Genomic DNA, 22,628 nt, shown 5'->3' with positions numbered 1-22,628 from the left:
AACCCTCCATCCCCGGATTGCCCAGCCCCTTTCCCCACCCGGATCCGCCCCCCAAGGTTCCGCCCACGTTGCCCCCGCGGCTGGAGGCTCCTCCCACTCTCTCCCCGGGCGGGAGGCTCCGCCTTCCCACCACCCGCCCTCCCCCGGTTTCTCTCCCCTTCGATTTCACCCTGGGAAGCCGCGGGGACCCAGGGGCGACGGCTGGAAAACAGCCCAAAGAGGTAGCTGGAGTGCGCCCTGGGCGCGGGAGCTAAAGGAGAACGAGACCGGGGGAAGCGGTTGCTCGCTCCGCTGCTGCCTGGCGGCGCCGGGCACCAGCGGGATCTCAACCCCGGGCGCTGCGTGTGCCAGGCGTTGCCAGGCGTAAGTCCGGTCAGTTGGAGAGACTTCTGCGGACCGGGAGAGGAAGAACAGGTTTGGCTAGTGCTCGCCACTAACACACACGCGACACGTCAGACACCCGCACCGTGCAGGAGCCGAAATGGGGTGGGTAGTGGGGGTGGCGAGTTTAAGGGGGCATCTTAGGAGGGAGAGATTTCAGCTCCGAGCCGACCTTTATCCCAAATGTCAATGGAGAGACGGGTGGGGAGGGAAGTATTCCCGCAGTTAGCTTAAAAAGAAAGGACCCCAACAGAGGACAAAGAGATTAGCGCGCACACAGGCGTACCTGCAGCTGCGGCGGCTTTTCGTGGTTTCAAGGGACCTGTCAGACAGACTGGGAGAACGCAGAGAAGAGACGTCCTAGCGACCCAGTACAGCGCGAGCCTCAAACCTAGAAAGACGGGAAGCTAATGCCCTTTCCTTTCCGCCCGGATGCAGGACTGGATGGAAGGCATCCAACACGATGAAATATCGTGTAGAAGAATGGTCTGTGTAGAACGAGCTCTGGGTACTAAAGTTGCAGGACCGAAGAGGACCGTGGGCTGCCTGCCACACCTCTTCTCGACTTGGCCTTTCCGGCTGGATGAGCGGCTCCCTTGGACCACGAAGTACACTGCTGCAGCGCCCCCTGCTGCTTAGCAGCCGCAAAGCATAGAAAACTGACCCGGAGAGCCCGACTTCCCATCTCCCCGCCCTCCCCAAACCTAACCAGCATCTAACCAGCAAGTTAGGTGATCAACCCCCCACCCCCACCCCCAGGATGTCTGGCAGTGGCCGGAAAATCAGGTACCGGGTTGGTTTGGGTGTCTGCAAAACAAAGCTTCATCTTTTCCTGAGTTCACAAGGAAATCGATGTAGACACAGATGGAAACCATGAATATTCATTATATTGTGCCATGCACGATAGGCCCGTTTTTGTGCCCTGGGAAAAACATACGTAAACGCATATAAGAGGAAATTGTATCTTTAAAAGTAGGGACTGATCTATACCTATTTTTTCTTTTTTTGAGGCCTGGCGTGCTGTGATTCATGGGGTAGCGGAAAGTCGGACACGACTGAGCGACTGAACTGAACTGAACCTCTGCCCACTGTCAAAAAGTTTGGCCCATCAAAGGTCCACTCTCTCTCCACTGCACTTACCTGTTGATACTGGATCCTAGGACGCTCGAAGAAGATCGAGCTTCTCTAGGATCAGATGCCTGAGTGTGAGTCCCAACTCTAGTGCTTCCCATCTGGGTGACCTTTAGCCCGTCACTTAACCTCTGTTCCTCAGTTTTCTCACCTATAAAACAGTGATGATAATAATACCTATCTCTGGGCGTATAATGATGAAGATGAAAGTAGTAGACATATGTAAAGCACTTATTACCTAAATGCAATGCAAGTGGTAACTATTATTGTTATTATTACTCTCTCCTGGGTTCCCTGGTGCCTTCAGTGCACAAGACCTGGGTTCCATCCCTGGGTCAGGAAGATTCCCTGGAGAAGGGAACGGCTACTCGCTCCAGTATTCTTGCCTGGAGAATTCCATGAGATAGAGGAGCCTGGCCAGGGACTATAGCTCATAGACTTGCAAAGAGTTGGACACCACTGAGTGACTAACACTTTCACTTTCATTCTTTCCAGCTTCCTCTTATCCTTTAGGCTGTCAATTACAACCTATATGTTTACCTCCAAAACACATCTCATCACATCCACACTGCTGCAGTGCTCATCCCAGCCACCCATGTTCCCATCATGGACTAATGCAGAAGCTTTCCAAGTGGTCTCCTTGCTTCTACTGTAATTTCCATCCATCCTCAGTTATAACTTCAGGTATTAAAGGACTCTTTTGAAGCCCTATGAACTCCCTGCTTAGGTGGAAAAAAAAAATGTTCAGCGACTTCTTGTTATACATAGAATAAAACCCAAATCCTTACCACGACCAGCCAAGCCTCCATCTGGTCCCGGGACTACTCCACGTGTCACTGTGCTCCAGTGCCCCAGTCACACAGACATCCTGTTCCTCTGGAATTTACACTTTTCTTTCTTCCACATGGAATGCCTTCTACACAGACCTTCTCCAGTTCCTTCTCAGCATTCAAGTCTTGGTTCAAATGCCATGGCCTAGAAAGGACTTTCCAGCCCACACTTTAGGAAGTAGCTTCTCCACCAGCGATCCATATCCCATCTGCCTGCATTAATTTCTTCATCATAGGTGTCAGTATCCAGAATCACCACCAGAAGAGCAGCTCCAAGAGGCCAGAGACCTTATCAGTCTTGTTTCCCATGTGGTGCTCAGCACCTGTAAATATTTGGACAGTTAAAAGGAAAAAAAATGACAATAAATAAACAAGTAAATATGTTCAGCAGTAACTATAACAACTGAAAATACACAAACTTTAATCTTGAGAGAATAGGGCAAACTGATTTGTTCTCGATGTTAGAGATAGTGAAAAATTAACAAAGGAGAAAGGGAGGAAGTAGGTTCCAACTTCTTAAGAATGCATCGACTCTGCAGGAAAGTGGGAGACGTAGGAAGTCACAGACAGCCCTGTTCAATAGTTAAGAGGACTCAGGAAGGAAAGTTTAAGAGCTTTGGGTTCAGCCTGCTAAAAGCTTGTGAGCTTCCCAGAGCTGTCTCCATTTTCAAGACTCCAACAGTTTTAAAGGAACATTTTCGACACTCCTCCCTCGGCCCCTCCTGTTCTCTCCCCATCTCCAACTTCTCTGAATCAGAAGCACAGGACACTGTGAGACATGCCACAACGTGGCTCATCTTGCCATCCCTGATGGATGAAAGGCTGGAAATCCAGCTGTGTGTGAGAAATCCCGTTGCTTTTAACAAATTTTCCTTCTATAATTTAACTTGGGTCTCGGTATTCTTCCAGTGCATTAAGCCTTGGTCTCTTTCACCGCTTTCCAAGGGCTCAGAAGCAGCCGATGCCTGCATTTTCAACCTTCCTTAAACAGCTTTGGGGAGAAATCAGATTAAAGATGTAAAGATGTCATCACTTTCCTTGGAGATCATTTCAAACCTGAGGACATTCCTTTTTAATTTATTAAGGTGTACTTGCCCATTGTGAGATTGCTGCCTGAGTTCTGAAATATATATATACAGTCTATTTAAAGTTACTATTGCTCTTCACAGATGAAGGAAATTAAGCTGGCTGCCTTGAGTTTTCTACCTTAGATACAAGACTGGCCAAAAAAGTGCTAAGCCCTTTTTTTCCCCAAGTAGTTTCCACACATCTGCTACCTCACCACTTCCTCAATGAATTATTTTTTATAGTTGCCCCGACCTACCCTGCGTTTGTTCTGCGTTCCCAGCCCTTTGTTGTATAATTCATACCTCTGCAGCACCAGTTCCTTGGGGTAAAGATTTCCTTATTTGCCTAAGACATTTTTAGTTTATTGTGCAATGCCATCTTCCCTCTGGGTGTTGCATAAATATTAACTAAAAATCCACATCTGGTCTTGATCGTCATTTCTGTTTGTCCTAATACAACTTCTCTTTGAACAATTCATTTGGAAAGTGTGCCAACGGTAAAATGTGGCACATAAATTCTCCTGCTGCCTAGGATGCCTTTTAAAGCACCCACAGTTTGGTTATTTATGAACAGAAGATTTGCACCTCTTCCTTGCTCTCTCAATTCTAAAATTGTACCAGGCCAAAGTAATTACAATCTCCCATATGTTTTGTGAAAAGGTATCCAAGAATCTCCTGCTAAAATCTTAACGGATTGACTAGGAAGCAGAAAGGCACTAGCCCAGCAGGTGAAACTGCCTGTTAAGGGAGGTCAGAACAGGGCTTTCTGCAGAGGGGCTCCTAAGCTCTGGGCTTTACTCAGGAAATAACCCTGCGGGAGAAAAACAGCAGAGTGTGGATAAAATGTGGGGCAGGGAGCTGAAAGAGGCACCCGGGCTTTTTGGGCAACTAATGGCAGTCAATGCATTGGCTACACATGTTACCTTTCCACGTTTCCCAGCATACCTTAAAATGCTACCCTGTAGATACTACAAATGTAACCACGCTTTATCCCCACACTTGCCATCTATTTAGGAATGTAATTAAGAAGAAGCAGCAATGGACAGAGATCCTGTCCCCCTCTGTCACCCAGGGCAGTTAAGAACCAGATGCTAGAATTATCACTTTAAGAATCTCCCAGCTTCCAGTTCAGAGGCGTGGAGGTGGAGGAGGAGTGTAGAAATAACATGCTATTAACCAGACATGGATAATTGCAGAGATGTTGAGGCTAATGACAGAATTCAGAAACTCAATCAAAAAAACCAAGGACAGCCTTCTTCATAGAATCTCTCTGAAAGCAATTACATGCACTGGTATAAACAGTGATCAAAAATATTCTAACAGCTTGAAAATGGCACACAATTTGGGGTAACAGTTTTGATAAGACTCAGATTCTATATAATAAAAGAAAAAAAGTAGAAAGAAGATTAGTTTTGATGTGGACCTTAGGTAAATTAACCAGTTATTCATGAATATTGCCTTGATGCTTAGCCCAACCTGGATGGACTCTTTAGAGCCAGCGTCATCCAGTAAAACTTTCTACAAAGGTGGTTTAATACCTATGCTCCTCAGTGTGGTAGCCATCAGCTACATGTGGTTACTGAGCATATAAAGTATGGCTACTGTGACTAAGGCATTAAACTTTAAGTTTTATTTAATTTTAATTAATTGAAATGTACACAACAACATTGTCTAGTGGTTGCTACGCTGGACAACACAATGATTTCACTTAAAAGCTAGTTGTCTACTCCTCCCAGTGGTCAAAGCTTTATTTAACCTGGCTCCTCTTGCTCTAGTATCTTCTACAGCCATGTGTGACCTGCTTTTATGAAACAGCTACAGGCCCTGAACACTTTTTAGGTATTAGGCATTTTGTGGAGCACAGTCTATGTTATGATCTCATTTAATCCTCTCAAGAGCCCTGGGAGATAGGCACCTTTACCGCCATATTTTACAGACAAGGAAATGAAAGTTGAGAAATTGTCTATAGTCTGACAGCCTCTAAGTGATGAATCTGACATTTGAAATATATGTCTTTTAACTCAAAATCTATGTGCTAACTCTGCAGTCTCACATTCAAAAGGCCATATCTTCATTAGGATCTATTTCAGGAAAGGGAATTCCTGGCTATAGTCAAGGTGTTTTGATTAAATTCCTATTTTTCCTCCTCTACTGTCCCTCAGAAGATTCATGTTAAAACACTGTGGAAGTCTTTCTTTGTCTACCATTTTTGCTTGATTTTTCACAAATCTGATATAGACACCTGCAAAGACCACACTCTAACCTGTGATAGAAACTCCCCCATAAAACATACATGCATACCATATATTTTTAAGAATAAATGTATTCAAGCATGCATAGACTTTTTCCTAACATAATCCACACCATCTATGAGGAATAATTAAGATAAGCATAACCCAAAATTCAACACAATAATGAAACTATTAATGAAAATCAAACTTTGGAAAACCAACTACAATATTTATACAAGTGACTTAATATTATTAGTGTATTATATAATACATTAATATATAATTACTATATAATGTAATGTTATGTTATATTAATATAATTTCATTAATATTGTATTATTGTATAATATTATATATCATATACAATTAGTTATATAATGATATTAAGTCACTTGTATAAATGCTTTAGTTGGTTTTCCAAATGTTAAAGACATTTTATTATGTTAAAGACACCACTATATATTTGTACATCATAAAGCCTGTTAAATCCACTTATTATTCCTATTAAAATGATTAAAGTCCTATTAAATAAATGACAAAATCAATTCATTTAAAACTTTTTCAATAAATTTAATTAACTTGCCCCTTTGAATGAATAAATATCTTAAAATTTATGACTTATTTAATAATTACAAGTGAATTGTACATTTATGGCCTTGGATATAGTCTTCCACTATGCCGTACTTTTCTTTCCAATACTCTTTAATCTTTTTTTTTCTTGTTCTTTTCATTCTGTTCTTTCATTTTTGCCTGTTTTGCTCCAACAAAAGGATTGAAATCTCAACGCACAAAACAACAAGGGTCTTCACCCTCACATGTGTGAAGATCTTGCCCTGTGATATACAAACTAATCAGCAAAGAGTCTGTCTGCACTGGTAGATGTGAAGCTAGGGCATTTATTTTCTTGGCAGTCAGTTCCAGAGTCAGTCCTTGGATTCAAATGGACAAATGATGTCAACATTAAATTCATCAGTTCCAAGCGGAACACCAATGGGAACCAGGATCAGGAGTCTCTCATTCCTCTGTACCTCCTCCCTGAAGTTGATCACACGCCAGTGCTGGCCTGGAAGGCTGGATCCATTACTTTTGATAATTTTGGCTGAGTGTCTCCCCTGATTTATACCGCAAAGTGACACAGGCAACTACTGAATCTGCTTCCTCTCAGGAGAGATGGGTTTTCATTTTCTAGAATTTTACATAAATGGAAATAACACTAGGCGCTTTTTCAGGGGTGAGAGTTGCCTTCTTTCACTGAGCATAATTATTTTGAAAGTCTTCCATGTTTTGTGCATATTAATAGTTTATTTCTTTTCATCTCTTTCTCTGAGTGATATTCTATTTGTATGGCTGTACTACCATGTGTTTTTCCATTGACCTGTTGATGAACAGAATTTGAATTGTTTCCAGTTTACAAACAAAGCTGCAATCAACACTTATGAGAAGGCTCTATTTGAACATAAACTTTCATATATCTTGGTTAAATACCTAGGAGTGGGATGGCTGAGTCATTTGGTAGTGTTTAATATTTTAAGAAACTGCCAGACTTATTCGAAGGTAGTTATAATATTTAGCATTCCCATAAGCAGCTTATGAGAGTTCCAGTTATTCCACATCCTTGCCACACTTCAGGATCAGTCTTAATTTTAGACATCTAACTAAGTGTATAGTAGTATCTCATTATACTTTTAATTTCCATTTCCCTAATACTAGTGATGTTGAACATGTGTTCATATGCTTATTTTCAACCCATACATCTTTGCTGCTGTATCTGTTCAAGTCATTTCCCCCTCCCTTCTCCCCTTCCTCCTCTTCCTCCCTCTCTTCTTATTTTCCTTCTTCTACACTGTTGTTAGCTGCTTGAGCAACACCAGTTTATTAGCTCACAGTTTTGTAGTCCTAAGTCCAGCATGGCTCAACTGCATCCTCAGTTCGAGATCTCATATGATGGGAATTTAAGGGTTTAGATGCTTCCCTGGTGGGTCAATGTTAAAGAATCCTCTTGACAATGCAAAAGATGGAGCTTTGGTCCCTGGGTCCGGAAGATCCTCTGGAGAAGGAAATGGCAACCCACTCCAGTATTCTTGCCTGGAGAATCCCATGGACACAGGAGCCTGGTGGGCTACAGTTTTGTAGCCACGCATTCCGGGAAACAAACTCACTCAGAAGGACAATGCAGATAGTGAAGTGCAGTTTATTACACCGGCGGGCCCAAGGCAGAGTCTCCTCTTAGCCAAGGACTCCGACCAACATTTGTGAAAGTCTTTTATACCCCATGCGTACATGTCTGAACCCACCACTCCAAATTCCTTAAGACTTACATAAACCAAGGAAAATACAACCACAGTAACCCCATCATTCACGTGCTATGTGCTCAAACAGTCAAACAGCTAGCCAATAATCCATAAGCCCGAGGTTACACTCCGAAATAGACCGAAAAATTTACGGCCTGTCTGGAGGAAGGGGTGATTAGTGTATGTTTTCTCTTAGGCGATGAGTATCCTAGATACGACCTTCAAGGTTCCGCTGTCTGGAGGGGGTCTTATCCTTCTGTTGTCGTTTTCATAGGCACTAAACACAGAGTTCAGAGTCCATTGGAAAGATGGCTGAGCATGATCAGCATGAACAGGCCTAAGATGGAGTCCAGGCCCTATGAATTCCTTCTTCAACAGTCCATGTGGTCACAGAGTTGGACACGACTCAGCAACTAAACAACAAAGGTGTTTGGAGAGCTGGACTGTCATCTGGAGGCTTTAGAGAAGAATTCAACTTCCAAACTCACTCAGTTGTTGGCAGAATCCAGTTCTTTGCAGTTGTAGAAGTGAGGTTTCCATTTCTTTGCCTCTTGAGTTTTGTTTGTTTGTTTTTGCTGTACCACGTGGCATGTGATATCTTAGTTCCCCAACCAGGGATCAAATCTGTGCACCCTGCTGTGAAAGTGGGGATACCTAACCACTGGACAACCAGGAAATTCCCTACCTCTTAGCTTCTAGAGGCTGTCCCTTTCTTTCTCACAAGGACCCCTTTGTTTGCAAACCAATAGCTGTGTTTGAAGGCTTCCCTGGTGGCTCAGCAGCAAAGAATCTGCCTACAGTGCAGGGGAGATGTGTTGGATTCCTGGATCAGGATGATCCCCTGGAGAAGAAGATGGCAACCCACTCCAGTATTCTTGCCTGGGAAATCCCATGGACAGAGAAGCAGGTGGGCTACAACAACAAACGTTTTGGGTTTTAGTGGTGTTTTTTTTTTTCCTTTAAAACAATTGCATTGCTGTTTTCTTATTGGATTTTGAGAGTTCTTTATTTAAAACAGAAGTCCTGTGTAAGATAAGTAATTTGCAAACATTTCTCTCAGCTTGTGGCTTGTCAGTGTCTTCCAAAGAGTAGAAATTCTTAATTTTGATTAAATTCATCTTTTTTTTGTTTTTAGATCTCATTTTTGATGTTTGACCCAAGAAATGTTTGTCTATTTTAAGGTCACAAAAATTTTCTCCTGTTTTTCTCTGTAAGTATTATAGTTCAGGGTTTTAGAATTAGATCAATGATTCATGTTGACTTAATTTTTATATATGGGATATGGTGTGACTCAAAGTTTGCTTTTGTTGGGCTTGGTTGGTTGGTTTTTTGTGTGTTTGTTTGCTTTTGGTCCTTGGATGTTCAATTGTTCCAGCACAGTTTGTTAAAAAGTCTGTTTCCCCACTGAATTGCCTTTCAGTTCAGTTCAGTCGCTCAGTCGTGTCCAACTCTTTGCAACCCCATGAATCACAGCACACCAGGCCTCCCTGTCCATCACCAAATCCCAGAATTCACTCAAACTCATGTCCATCGAGCTGGTGATGCCATCCACCCATCTCATTCTCTGTCTTCCCCGTCTCCACCCGCCCCCAATCACTCCCAGCATCAGAGTCTTTTCCAGTGAGTCAACTCTCTTTGTTAATTGTTACATACTTGTTTAGTCACTAAGTAGTGGCCGACTCTTCTGTGATCCCGTGGACTGTAGCCCACCGGGCTCCTTTGTCCATGTGATTTCCCAGGCAAGAATATTGGAGCAGGTTGCCATTTCCTTCTCCAGGGGATCTTCCTGGCCCAGGGATTGAACCCCTGTCTTCTGCATTGCACACAGATTCTCTACCACAGAACCACCTGGGAAGCCCTAATTGAGGTATGGGTAGGTCTTTTTCTGGGTATATATTCTGTCCATTGATCCTTTTGTCTATTTTTATGCCAGTATCAAATTGTCTTGATTACTGAAGCTTTATAAGTCTTGAAATTGGGTAGTATAAAACAAATCTGTTCTTTTTTTTTTAATCATTCCCTACTTCTGTTTAATTATAACAGTTTAAGCTGTATTTCTCTTTGCTATTTATTATAAGCCCTTATAATCTGGCTCTTACTTGCTTCTTCTTGATTTATTTATTAAGTATATTTATATGTAAGTATGTGACTAGGTACATGTGGCATTTAGGTATTTAAATGTAATTGTATCTGTTTCCTGAGTGTGTTTCTCTGTATGAGAAGCAGAGTGAACATTTATGACCTACAGTAATAGAAGTAGAATGTGCAGTCACTATTAAGACATGCAGGCATCACTGCTTCTAACCAATATCCTTAAAATATTTGTTCGATGGGTATTTTTCTTTATGTTCAAAATGACAAACCTATTATATGCTTGGAAAGTGACACAACACTATAACCTAGGTGGGATTATCACTCACACCTATACTGTCATTGGATTGCCTAATCACCAACATTCAACCCTGGTGGCTGAGTGATAAAGAGGTGGCCTGCAAAGCAGAAGACACAGGAGATGGAGGTTTGATCCTTGGGTCAGGAAGATCCCCTGGAGAAGAAACTGGCAACCCACTCCAGTATCCTTGCCTAGGAGATCCCATGGACAGTATGGGCAGAGGAGCCTGGCGGGCTGCCATGCGTGGGGTCTCAAAAGAGTCCAGCACAACTTAACAACAAAACAATTTAATGGATGTGGTTACAAGGCTTTTTGTTGTTTTACTTTTTTGAGTCTTCAGAACAAGCATCTAAACTATAGTTGTAAATCATTGGTTCTCAGCAAATAGCATAGATCATATTCTATAGTCAGTTTTATCCTTCAGCTGATGGGAACTATAGTCTTAAGTCTCAGGGTTATTGCGCCAGGCCCCCTACTTGCAGGAGCAGGCTACAGAACTACCCAGTGGAAACGGGCTGATTCTGACCCAACGGGATTTCTGAGTTGCAATTCAAGGGAGTAATCATCTTTTTAGCTTGCCAGTTATGAAAGGAGTCAAGCATGCACTATATTTCCAATTTGTTTCAGTTGTAATTTTGTATCCCTAGTGGATTGGAGTACTGGGCAACTGCCTGGCTGACCCATCTTCTAACCTGGCTCTGGGTATGGGTGCCAATTCCATTGCCGACAATACACTACAAAAAGTCAAACATGGTGGCTGCCTACATGTACACTTCTACCTTGTATGAATACGTTGTTTTCCCTTATCCCTCCTCCACATCTCCTTTACTGTCTCTCTTACCTACTTCCAGATTAAGGGTTTCTGAGGGGAAAAAAAGGTGTTTATTTTGTTGTGTCTGTGCTTAGTCACAACCAACTCTTTGCAACTGTATGGACCTTAGCCCACCAGGCTCCTCTGTCCATGGAATTATCCAAGCAAGGATATAAGAGGGGGTTGCCATTACCTCCTCCAGGGTATCTTCCCAACTCAGGGATCAAACCTGGGTCTCCTGTGTCTCCTGCACTGCTGCTGCTGCTGCTGCTAAGTCGCTTCAGTCGTGTCCAACTCTGTGCGACCCCACAGACGGAAGCCCACCAGGCTCCCCCGTCCCTGGGATTCTCCAGGCAAGAACAGTGGAGTGGGTTGCCATTTCCTTCTCCTGCACTGCAGGCGGGTTCTTTACCTGCTGAGCCATTCTACCAGCACTATGCCAGCTATTTTAAATACAATGCTGCTGCTGCTGCTGCTGCTGCTGCTGCTGCTGCTGCTGCTGCTGCTGGTGGCTCAGAGGTTAAAGCATCTGCCTCCAATGCAGGAGACCCGGGTTCGATCCCTGGGTCGGGAAGATCCCCTGGAGAAGGAAATGGTAACCCACTCCAGTATTCTTGCCTGGAGAATCCCATGGACGGAGAAGCCTGGTAGGCTACAGTCCACGGGGTCGCAAAGAGTCGGACACGACTGAGTGACTGAACGGAACGGAACGGCTGCTGCTGCTAAGTCACTTCAGTCGTGTCCAACTCTGTGCGACCCCATAGAGGCAGCCCACCAGACTCTCCCGTCCCTGGGATTCTCCAGGTAAGAACACTGGAGTGGGTTGCCATTTCCTTCTCCAGTGCGTGAAAGTGAAGTCGCTCAGTCCTGTCCGACTCTCAGCGACCCCATGGACTGCAGCCCACCAGGCTCCTCCATCCATGGGATTTTCCAGGCAAGAGTACTGGAGTGGGGCGCCATTGCCTTCTCCATTAAATACGCTATGTAACTGAATTCCCTGTCTCACCAGATGGGCATTGTTAGTGTCTTTTCACAATTCACAAAACTGAGTGTCAATGATATGAAGTAACTTGTGCTAGATGGTACAACTAGTAAATGAAATGATGGCCCGGTAGTCTATGCTACACCCGTCTTGTTTCGAAAGCTTTTTTATTTTAAATCATATACGATGTCTAGCTTATTCACAATATTGAGAACTATCTTCAGTATGAATTTATCATCATCTTTTGATGTGTGTAAGATGCTAAAGCTGAAACTGCAATACTTTGGCCACCTCATGCAACGAGTTGACTCACTGGAAAAGACTCTGATGCTGGGAAAGGTTGGGGGCGGGAGGAGAAGGGGACAACAGAGAATGAGGTGGCTGGATGGCATCACCGACTCTGTGGACATGAGTTTGAGTGAACTCCGGGAGTTGGTGATGGACAGGGAGGCCTGGCGTGCTGTGATTCATGGGGTCGCGGAGAGTCGGACACGACTGAGCGACTGAACTGAACTGAAGTGAAGATGAATCATCAGGCTGTATACCTTAAACTTATACAGTGCCATGTGTCATTTATATCTCAAATAAACTAGAAGAAAACACTTTTTTTTTGGCCATACCACTTGGCTTATAGGATCTTACTTTACCCAGGGTCTTGGCAGATAAAGCACCAAGTCCTAACTAATGGACTGCCAGGGAATTCCCAAATATTTTTTAAAGAAGCAGCTAAGATTCAGGCAGAGAAGGGATTAATTCCCACTGTTGGAAGTTTTATACTCCAATTTAGTATTGAGAGGCAAGTGAGGGAGCGGCCACTCTACACAGATAGACATAAAGAAATACTTTTAAAAAACTATTTTATAGATAGAGAAAAATTAGTCTTTTACCTTGAGGCCAGATGTAGAGATTATAGAATACAATGTATTCACAAAGATCTACTAACTACATTTCCTATCTTTCATCTGATTAAAATTGCCTCTTAAAAGTTATTTTTTATAACAGAAACATCAGATAACAAAGAAGTAAAAATTGGCTCTCCATCCTTGGAAAGCATTCAAAGGTTCTGGAAACAATTATTCGGTAAAAGCGACTCAAAACAACAACAAAAATTCCTTAAGAATATGTGTAGATACTTTTGGAAAATTCTAGAACTGTATAATATTAAGTCAAGGATCATTCATTAAAAGTGATGTTGGAAATGGTTGCCAGGGGCTGAGGGAGGGGTGATGCAGAGTTCCTGTTCAGTGGTATAGTGTTTCAGTCAAGTTGAAAACATCCTAAAGCTCCGCTGTCCTACAATTTGCATATAGTCAACAATACTGTACTGTACACTAAAGGATTATCAAGAGGGTAAATTTTATGTTATCTGTTCTTTACTGCAGGTAAAAAAGAGAGATACTGGTAAATCAACTTTAAGTGATAATTAATGAATACTTGCAGAGTACCTCTTTTAAGACCATTTCAAGTTGTCAGATACTTTTGTAATTAAGAACTATTTATTTGCATCATTTTTTAAGTTACCCTACTAAATAGATTTTTAAAATATACATTACAGCATATCTCTGTAATACCAACACATTTCAATAAGCTGACAGTTGGCAGAATTATTTCAGCAAAATAGACCATGTATTTAATTTGTTTGCTATTTTTCTAATGCATTTAGCAGAAAATAATATAAAATGAGTTAAAATCAAAATGTTTGTCTGAATGTCCGTAAAATAAAGCTGCTACCAAAGTGGTCTTAGAAGAGGCCATTTCCTATCTCAGCTCAGTCATTGGACCTAAAATATTATTTAAGATACTTTTTAGGGAAAACATCAACAAAAATAGTTTCCATTTCTTAGGATTTGCTAATTGCCACTTATTATTAAAGTGTACAGTGCCCAAATATAAGTGACTACTTCGTTCCTTAATTATGCTTCTCCTGGGTCATATAAAAACAAAAAAACCTTTGCCATGTAAAGTCAGTGAGAACAGGAAAATACTTCACTATCCTCACCAGTCCCTTGAAATCCAAGTTCCTAATCCAAAGCCCTTCTCTTTGAAATCTCATGCAACAGCGGTGTTACTGACAGCACTGAAAGTCATCTTTAGAATGTAATTCAGAGTTACTTTTCAGAACTTGAAAGCATATAACTTGTCTTTCTTTTAAGATCATGTGTTCAGAAAATTGCATCTTCATGGACAGAGCTGATCCATGGGTTAGCTTAGTTTCATAACAGAGAGAGTTTTTACCAAAGTGAAAGTGTTAGTTGCTCAGTTGTGTCCGACTCTTTGCAACCCTGTGAACTGTAGCCTGTCCATGGAATCCTCCAGGCAAGAATACTGGAGTCAATAGCCATTTCCTTCTCCAGGGGATCTTCCCAATCCAGGGGTCAAACCCACATCTCTTGCAGTGCAGGCAGATTCTTTACCATCTGAGCCACCAGGGAAGGCTTGATGACAAAAACAGTTTCAGTCATTCAACATTGTTGCAGAAACGATCCATGTCAAGGTAACTGCTGAGTCACAAGGACCCAGTTTGATGCATCGGGAATAGCAGTTTCAAGAGTCTTAAGAGGTATAAGGATTTTATAATTGATTTTATAATATACACCCATTTAAAATAAATTAATGAAAACTTTCATAATGTTTTAATACAAAATTTACCCATAAAGATCAGGGCAAAATGTAATCATAGCTAAATTAAACTTCTCCAATATATTAGGCCTATACATTAAAACCATAATAAATAATTTCCCCAACAATCCCACACTGTTGTTGTTGTTGTTTAGTCACTAAATCATGTCCAACTCTTTTGTGACCCCGTGGACTGTAGCCTGCCAGGCTCCTCGGTCTATGGAATTCTCTAGGCAAGAATACTGGAGTGGGTTGCCATTTCCTCCCCCTGGGGATCTTCTGGACCCAGGGATCGAACCCACATCTCCTGCATTGGCAGGCTGATTCTGCACCACTGAGCCACCTGGGAAGCCCAACAATCCCATATATGCACTTTATATATATACCAAGCACGGTTTTTAAACTGTTCAGTTCATGTCTTCTTAGCGCCACTCAACAATAATCACAAATGCCCTTTTCATTCGAGTTCAAACCTCAACCAAAGCCTGAAATGATTCTCACCATGGCAGAAAATACATCTGCACCCTTCGCAAGAGGAGAGGACCTGGGGTCCATGTGCTTCCTGTTTTCCCCCACAGTTTGCTTACTGAATGAATACTTGCCCCTTAGCCCAGTTGTGTTGGTTAAATCTATGTATATATCCAGACATCTGTTTTGGTTTTCTCTCATCACTTCAAACTCCATCTGGATGTAGAGCTTTTCCCTGCACCCAAGCCCACTTGGCCGGGGCCCTGACATTCTGCCTAACTTTGACAGGCTTATCCATGGAGGCTGAGCTCTGTTACCTGGACCCTCTCACTACTCAAGGAGGTTCTGCTATATATCATTTAAAACCACAGTTCCATCCGTCTCTTGACTTCTAGTCTAGGCTGATGCTTATGGACTCCTTTGGCTGTATTCCCATCCTGCAGATTGAGTCTCCTTGGATAGCCATACCTGCTGGAATCAAGCCCAAATTCATCAAACATCTTTGGACTCTACAGTTGGACAGGAGAGTCCCTTCATAGAGTCACCCAACAGCTGGGGAGTTTTTTGTTTCACAGTAAGTTTTTTCACCACCTTCAATCTTGCTGTGCTGATTAGGTCCCAGTGCGAATTGCATCTTTATATATTTCCATTTACAATTCTATCCATTCTCACAAATTTAGTGTGATACTTTCAATTCTGGCACATGGTAGCTGAAGAATGCTATGGAATAGTAAACAATTCATTTCTTTTACATTTATATTTGGAGACTAGCAATAAAATGTGTACTAACTCTTTACACTGGCAAACACAGGACCCTTGAATAGTGAGATTATTAACTGATTTTTATAAAATTATTTAATGAGATTTATTTAAATTGCTTTGATTAAAGTATTTATACTTACTAATTATAAATTGTAGCTTTCTGTATGACTATTTTAGAAGAAATATCATTTACTTTGAAAACAAAATAATTTGTTTATATTTTTTATATATATTCATAGTTTTGATGAAAATACATTTTGTACACTTTGGATGTAATTGTATATTTAGTTCCTTAGATCATTACTGTTATCAGAAAATAAACTAGGTAAAAATCTTGATTTCACAACATAATGAGTTTTCTGAGTTGAAATATGAATGCCAGAAAATAATTTTATAGAAAAAATATAATAATGTATGTACTACAGTTGTTTATTTTATGATTTATCAAGATATCACTAACCTATCAACCAAATGCCCAACATGAGCAAAAGTAATTAAATTCATTCAGCTTTGGTATTTGGCCAAATGTCAGTCGTACAAAAAATCATAACTTTACACATTTTCAGATTTTGTTATGGAAGTGTATTTGTCACAGTAGAAAACCTATTTGATTTACAAGGTAGATGGTATGTTTATACTCCATTTACACTCTTGCCTTGGGCTTTGCAAATGTTAGGGGCAGGCATAAGTTCCATTCCATATCAGAAGAAAAACTTAAAAATAACATGTACTTAAAGTAGAGTAACAGAACTTTGCCCCTAATTTCTCTCAGCTTCAGTTGTTATTTGTCTGTTTTTGTCAGTGAAGGTGAAAGTGGGATTCTACTTCCTAGAGAAGTGTTTATGTGAACCTCTGATTACCAATGTTAAAAGATATTTTGAGATGCTTTCTAAAGAATGTCACAAAAATACTCATTTGCTTTACTTGATTCTTCTATAGAATACAGTGTTTCACGTAAGAAGACAATTTCGCTTCACAGGTAGGTCTCCCGTACTTGAATCAAAGACACGCTGTGACTTGTCAGGACGCAGTGCAGGTGGAGGGGTTACGTGTGTGTCATAATCTGCGTATCCTCATTTCTTGGCAGCTTTGTTGTCCAGTAGAGGGGAAACTTAAGGAACAGCTGAAATCTGTTTCTTATCATCGTATTTTCCAGAGAATGGAGCTAGTCCTCTTGTCATCTGTTGGCTCAGTCTCTATCTGCCGTTCGTTCTGCATGATTTCCCTTGAGGTGAAAATGTTGAAAGACAGCTTCATTCCTTCCGTGCTCCAGTCCTTCCGTGCTCCAGTTCTTTGCATAACACCTGCTCCGAAAATGCTCATCACTCCAGTATGGTTACAAGTCATCCAATTGTCAAGTGATCTGGTTTAAAATTTTAATTTATAAAATAAAAATATTTTATTTAATCTTTTTAACATACTATAACCCAACTATTTCATCTGTTCTGTTGTTTCTCTTTCCCAGTGTATCCTGTACACATCTGATTTTATAAACTATGAAAATGGCTGCATGCAAAACATACATTTTCAAAAGATGGTGTTCATATATCATGCAGGGCACTTTGATCAGTCCTAAGCCATGGCCAGTCACTATGAGAAGAGACTGGAAGAAGTCCTAGGAGGGAAGGACTTCAGCTGAGTTGATGGTGGCTTTGTGCAGTGACGTATCCCTTTCTCTAAAGAGAAATGTTGCCTGCAATATTCTGGCCACGTGCCCAGTTGGTCATTTGGGATGCTGTCTCTCCAAATCTGCAGCTCCAGTTACATCCACTGTCTTAACACACTTCCGGTCAGGAACGGTTGTGTAGATGTGCCAGTTCAAATAGCTGTTATATCTGATACGTGAGAAGCTGGGATCAGGAGAGCAAAGAAATTCTCCTATATGATGCCAGGGCAGAAGTCAGAGATGTGCTAAATAAACAAATATATCTAAGAAAGTTGTTTTGAAGTATTCCCAATTGCTGATTTATTTAAATATATTTCTTCATGCTGCCGCAGCTTGTGTATTGATTTTTAGAAGACATCCTGCTTATACTTATTTTGAGCTTTCTAGGTTTCTCAGAAATTTTAATCAGAATAGTCAGACTGACTGCTCTCAGTGATTACACTATCGACTGACTGCTTTTGTCAACTGTGTTGGGTAAATAAAAATAGCACCACCACAAAGCCGTATATTAAACACTTTGTTAGCATGATGTTGTTTTACTTACTACATGGTTCCTGACTTTAGGAATACCCCAAAATTGTTTTCAAATAGGTATTTTGATCACAAAATAATCTTCAGCTTTTTGTTTTTCTTTAAATAAGAAAATTATTTGTCTATTTTTTCTATTTCCAGGCAGAGAAAAAATAAGAACCATGCTTGGACCACAGTTAAGTATGCATATTGTTAGACCTTTTCCTCCACTTTTCCATTGAGCATAAAGATTTTTTAAAAATTCAAACAGCCAGGAAAGATCCAAGTAAACTGAAAAGCATCACAGAAATTTGCTTCTCTTATCGTGTTAAAGGCAACTTCCCCAAATTTTGCTGGCACCCAGTGGTTGCATAGTAATTGCTTGCTGGACTGAATTAGTAAACCCTTTCCCTGCATTTACCCGTACAAGAGGCAGTTTAAAATAAAATATCAACTTAAGCATTGATTTTTTTCTATAAAAACCTTGGCTTCTATTATAAAGTCCAACTTAATAGCAGATGTTAAATTATTATCTCTATTACAAAGTGATGAGGACCAACCGTGGAGGGAAATATGCTACAGTTACTTATTTATACACAGTCTTCCTATTTTTGTATTTTTTTCAGTTACTAAAATGGAACCATAGACCAGAGGGCAATGCATTCCTTTTCTCTACCACCAGATGCACATAAAAGAACTATGGCTTACAGGGAGGATGCTTGTTATTTTGTGTGGAAACATCAAGAAGCAGATGGAGGGTGATTACGTGGCCTATGTCCTGCTGACTGTTTTAAAGCGAATAAACATTAACTTGTATTCTTTGAGTTTGGATTAGTAAACAGTGATCATGTAGAATGAGGAAAACGCAGTTTCAGGAGATCATAGATAATAAAAAAATGGTGGGAGTTTTGAGCCATTGAGATCTGCTACACAAATCCTCCTAGCTCAATAGGTAAAGAATCTGCCTGCAATGCAGGAGATTTGGGTTCAACCCTCAGATCAGAAAGATCCCCTGGAGAAGGAAATGGCAACCCATTCCAGAGTTCTTCCCAGGAGAATCCCATGGACAGAGAAGCCTGGCAGGCTACACTCCATGGGGTCTCAAGAGTCAGACAAAACTGAGCAACTAAACCACCACCACCACACAAATCCTGGACCTCTGTTTAATGAATAGTGAAATATCTGGGCTGGATAAAGCACAAGCTGGAATCAAGATTGCCGGGAGAAATATATAACCTCAGATACGCAGATGTCACCACCCTTATAGCAGAAAGCGAAGAACTGAAGAGCCTCTTGATGAAAGTGAAAGAGGAGAGTGAAAAGTTTGGCTTAATGCTCAACATTCAGAAAACAAAGATCATGGCATCCGGTCCCATCACTTCATGGCAAATAGATGGGAAAACAGTGGAAACAGTGTCAGACTTTATTTTGGGGGGCTCAAAAATCACCGAAGATGACTGCAGCCATGAAATTAAGACACTTACTCCTTGGAAGAAAAGTTATGACCAGCCTAGACAGCATATTAAAAAGCAGAGACATTACTTTGCCAACCAAGGTCCGTCTAGTCAAGGCTATGGTTTTTCCACTGGTCATGTATGGATGTGAGAGTTGGACTGTGAAGAAAGCTGATCGCCGAAGAATTGATGCTTTTGAACTGTGGTGTTGAAGAAGATGCTAGAGAGTCCCTTGGACTGCAAGGAGATCCAACCAGTCCATCTTAAAGGAAATCAGTCCTGAATATTCATTGGAAGGACTAATGTTGAAGCTGAAACTCCAATACTTTGGCTACCTGATGGGAAGAACTGACTCATTGGAAAAGACCCTGATGCTGGGAAAGATTGAAGGCGGGAGGAGAAGGGGATGACAGAGAATGAAATGGATGGATGGCATCACCGACTCAATGGGTGTGAGTTTGAGTGAACTCTGGGAATTGGTGATAGACAGGGAGGCCTGGTGTGCTCCAGTCCATGGAGTCGCAAAGAGTCAGACACGACTGAGCAACTGAACTGAACTGAACTGAACTGAAGTATCTGTTGGAGATAGCCCAGAGTTCTTGTGCAAAGTGGAATTCATTACATAATTAAGCCCATCATGTGCTTAGGGAAGTTTTGAGCACATTGTTTTACACGACTGAAGTGACTTAGCAGCAGCAGCAGGGGTATAAAAACCTGCTTGAACATCTGGAAGTTCACGGTTCACATATTGCTGAAGCCTGGCTTGGAGAATTTTGAGCATGACTTTACTAGTGTGTGAGATGAGTGCAACTGTGCGGTAGTTTGAGCATTCTTTGGCATTGCCTTTCTTTGGGATTGGAATGAAGACTGACATTTTCCAGTCCTGTGGCCACTGCTGAGTTTTCCAAATTTGCTGGCATATTGAGTGCAGCACTTTCACAGCATCATCTTTCAAGATTTGACATAGCTCAACTGGAATTCCATCACCTCCACTAGCCTTGTTCTTAGTGATGCTCTCTAAGGCCCACTTGACTTCACATTCCAAGATGTCTGGTTCCAGATGAGTGATCTTGGTCATGAAGATCTTTTTTGTACAGTTCTTCTGTGTATTCTTGACACCTCTTCCTAATATCTTCTGCTTCTGTTAGGTCCATACCGTTTCTGTCCTTTATCGAGCCCATCTTTGCATGAAATGTTCCCTTGAATTCTCTAATTTTCTTGAAGAGATCTCTTGTTTTTCCTATTCTGTTGTTTTCCTCTATTTCTTTGCATTGATTGCTGAGGAAGGTTTTCTTATCTCTCCTTGCTATTCTTTGGAACTCTGCATTCAGATGCTTATATCTTTCCTTTTGTCCTTTGCTTTTCACTTCTCTTCTTTTCACAGCTATTTGTAAGGCCTCCTCAGGCAGCCATTTTGCTTTTTTGCATTTCTGTTCCATGGGGATGGTCTTGGTCCCTGTCTCCTGTACAATGTCACGAACCTCTGTCCAGAGTTCATCAGGCACTCTATCTATCAGATCTAGTCCCTTAAATCTATTTCTTACTTCCACTGTATAATCATAAGGGATTTGATTTAGGTCATATCTGAATGGTCTAGTGGTTTTCCCTACTTTCTTCAATTTCAGTCTGAATTTGGCAATAAGGAGTTCATGATCTGAGCCACAGTCAGCTCCTGGTTTTGTTTTTGCTAACTGTATAGAGCGTCTCCATCTTTGGCTGCAAAGAATATAATCAATCTGATTTCGGTGTTGACCATCTGGCGATGTCCATATGTAGAGTCTTCTCTTGTGTTGTTGGAAGAGGGTGTTTGCTATGACCAGTGCATTCTCTTGGCAAAACTCTATTAGCCTTCGCCCTGCTTCATTTCATGCTCCAAGGCCAAATTTGCCTGTGACTCCAGGTGTTTCTTGACTTCCTACTTTTGCATTCCAGTCCCCTATAATGAAAAGGACATCTTTTTTAGGTGTTAGTTCTAAAAGGTCTTGTAGGTCTTCATAGAACCGTTCAACTTCAGCTTCTTCAGCTTAGAACTGGACATGGAAAAACAGACTGGTTCCAAATAGGAAAAGGAGTACATCAAGGTTGTATATTGTCACCCTGCTTATTTAACTTGTATGCAGAGTACATCATGAGGAACGCTGGGCTGGAAGAAGCACAAGCTGGAATCAAGATTGCCGGGAGAAATATCAATCACCTCAGATATGCAGATGACACCACCCTTATGGCAGAAAGTGAAGAGGAACTCAAAGGCCTCTTGATGAAAGTGAAAGAGGAGAGTGAAAAGGTTGGCTTGAAGGTTAACATTCAGAAAACGAAGATCATGGTATCTGGTCCCATCACTTCATGGGAAATAGACGGGGAAACAGTGGAAACAGTGTCGGACTTTATTTTGGGGGGCTCCAAAATCACTGTAGATGCTGATTGCAGCCAGGAAATTAAAAGAAGCTTACTCCTTGGAAGGAAAGTTATGACCAACCTAGATAGCATATTAAAAAGCAGAGACATTACTTTGCCAACAAAGGTCCGTCTAGTCAAGGCTATGGTTTTTCCCGTGGTCATGTATGGATGTGAGAGTTGGACTGTGAAGAAAGCTGATCACTGAAGAATTGATGCCTTTGAACTGTGGTGTTGGAGAAGACTCTTGAGAGTCCCTTGTACTGCAAGGAGATCCAACCAGTCCATTCTAAAGGAGATCAATCCTGGTTGTTCATTGGAGGGTCTGATGCTGAAACTGAAACTGCAATACTTTGGCCACCTCATGCGACGAGTTGACTCACTGGAAAAGAGACTGATGCTAGGAGGGATTGGGAGTAGGAGGAGGGGAACGACAGAGAATAAGATGGGTGGATGGCATCACCGACTCGATGGACATGAGTTTGAGTGAACTCTGGGAGTTGGTGATGGACAGGGAGGCCTGGCGTGCTGTGATTCATGGGGTCACAAAGAGTCGGACACGACTGAGCGACTGAACTGAACTGAGGGGTATAAAGATGAGTTTGGTATAACATAGTTCCTATCATCAAGGAATGAAAA

The 22,628-nt window shown here is 41.5% G+C and overlaps 1 long non-coding RNA gene across 6 annotated transcripts; it reads left to right on the top strand.

Annotated features, from left to right (window-relative positions):
- Positions 1-72: 72 nt before the first annotated feature.
- Positions 73-18,899, top strand: LOC129537180 (uncharacterized). Of its 6 annotated transcripts, XR_016037553.1 has the most exons (11): positions 73-486; positions 820-1,586; positions 8,206-8,458; positions 8,681-8,838; positions 9,067-9,141; positions 9,709-9,798; positions 15,647-15,777; positions 16,905-16,944; positions 17,122-17,196; positions 18,304-18,337; positions 18,768-18,899. It is a non-coding gene; the product is annotated as an uncharacterized LOC129537180 (long non-coding RNA). The 6 variants fall into 6 exon arrangements; XR_016037550.1 differs by lacking the exons at positions 18,304-18,337; positions 18,768-18,899 and having other exon boundaries at positions 820-1,167; positions 1,392-1,586; positions 17,122-17,391; XR_016037554.1 differs by lacking the exons at positions 18,304-18,337; positions 18,768-18,899 and having other exon boundaries at positions 73-414; positions 17,122-17,391.
- Positions 18,900-22,628: the final 3,729 nt, after the last annotated feature.

The sequence above is a fragment of the Moschus berezovskii genome, chromosome 6 (genome assembly GCF_049115385.1).
Source record: "Moschus berezovskii isolate FMDL1 chromosome 6, NW_MosBer_1.0, whole genome shotgun sequence".
Lineage (NCBI taxonomy): Eukaryota > Metazoa > Chordata > Mammalia > Artiodactyla > Moschidae > Moschus > Moschus berezovskii.
This window is presented reverse-complemented; position numbering and strand designations above follow the sequence as displayed.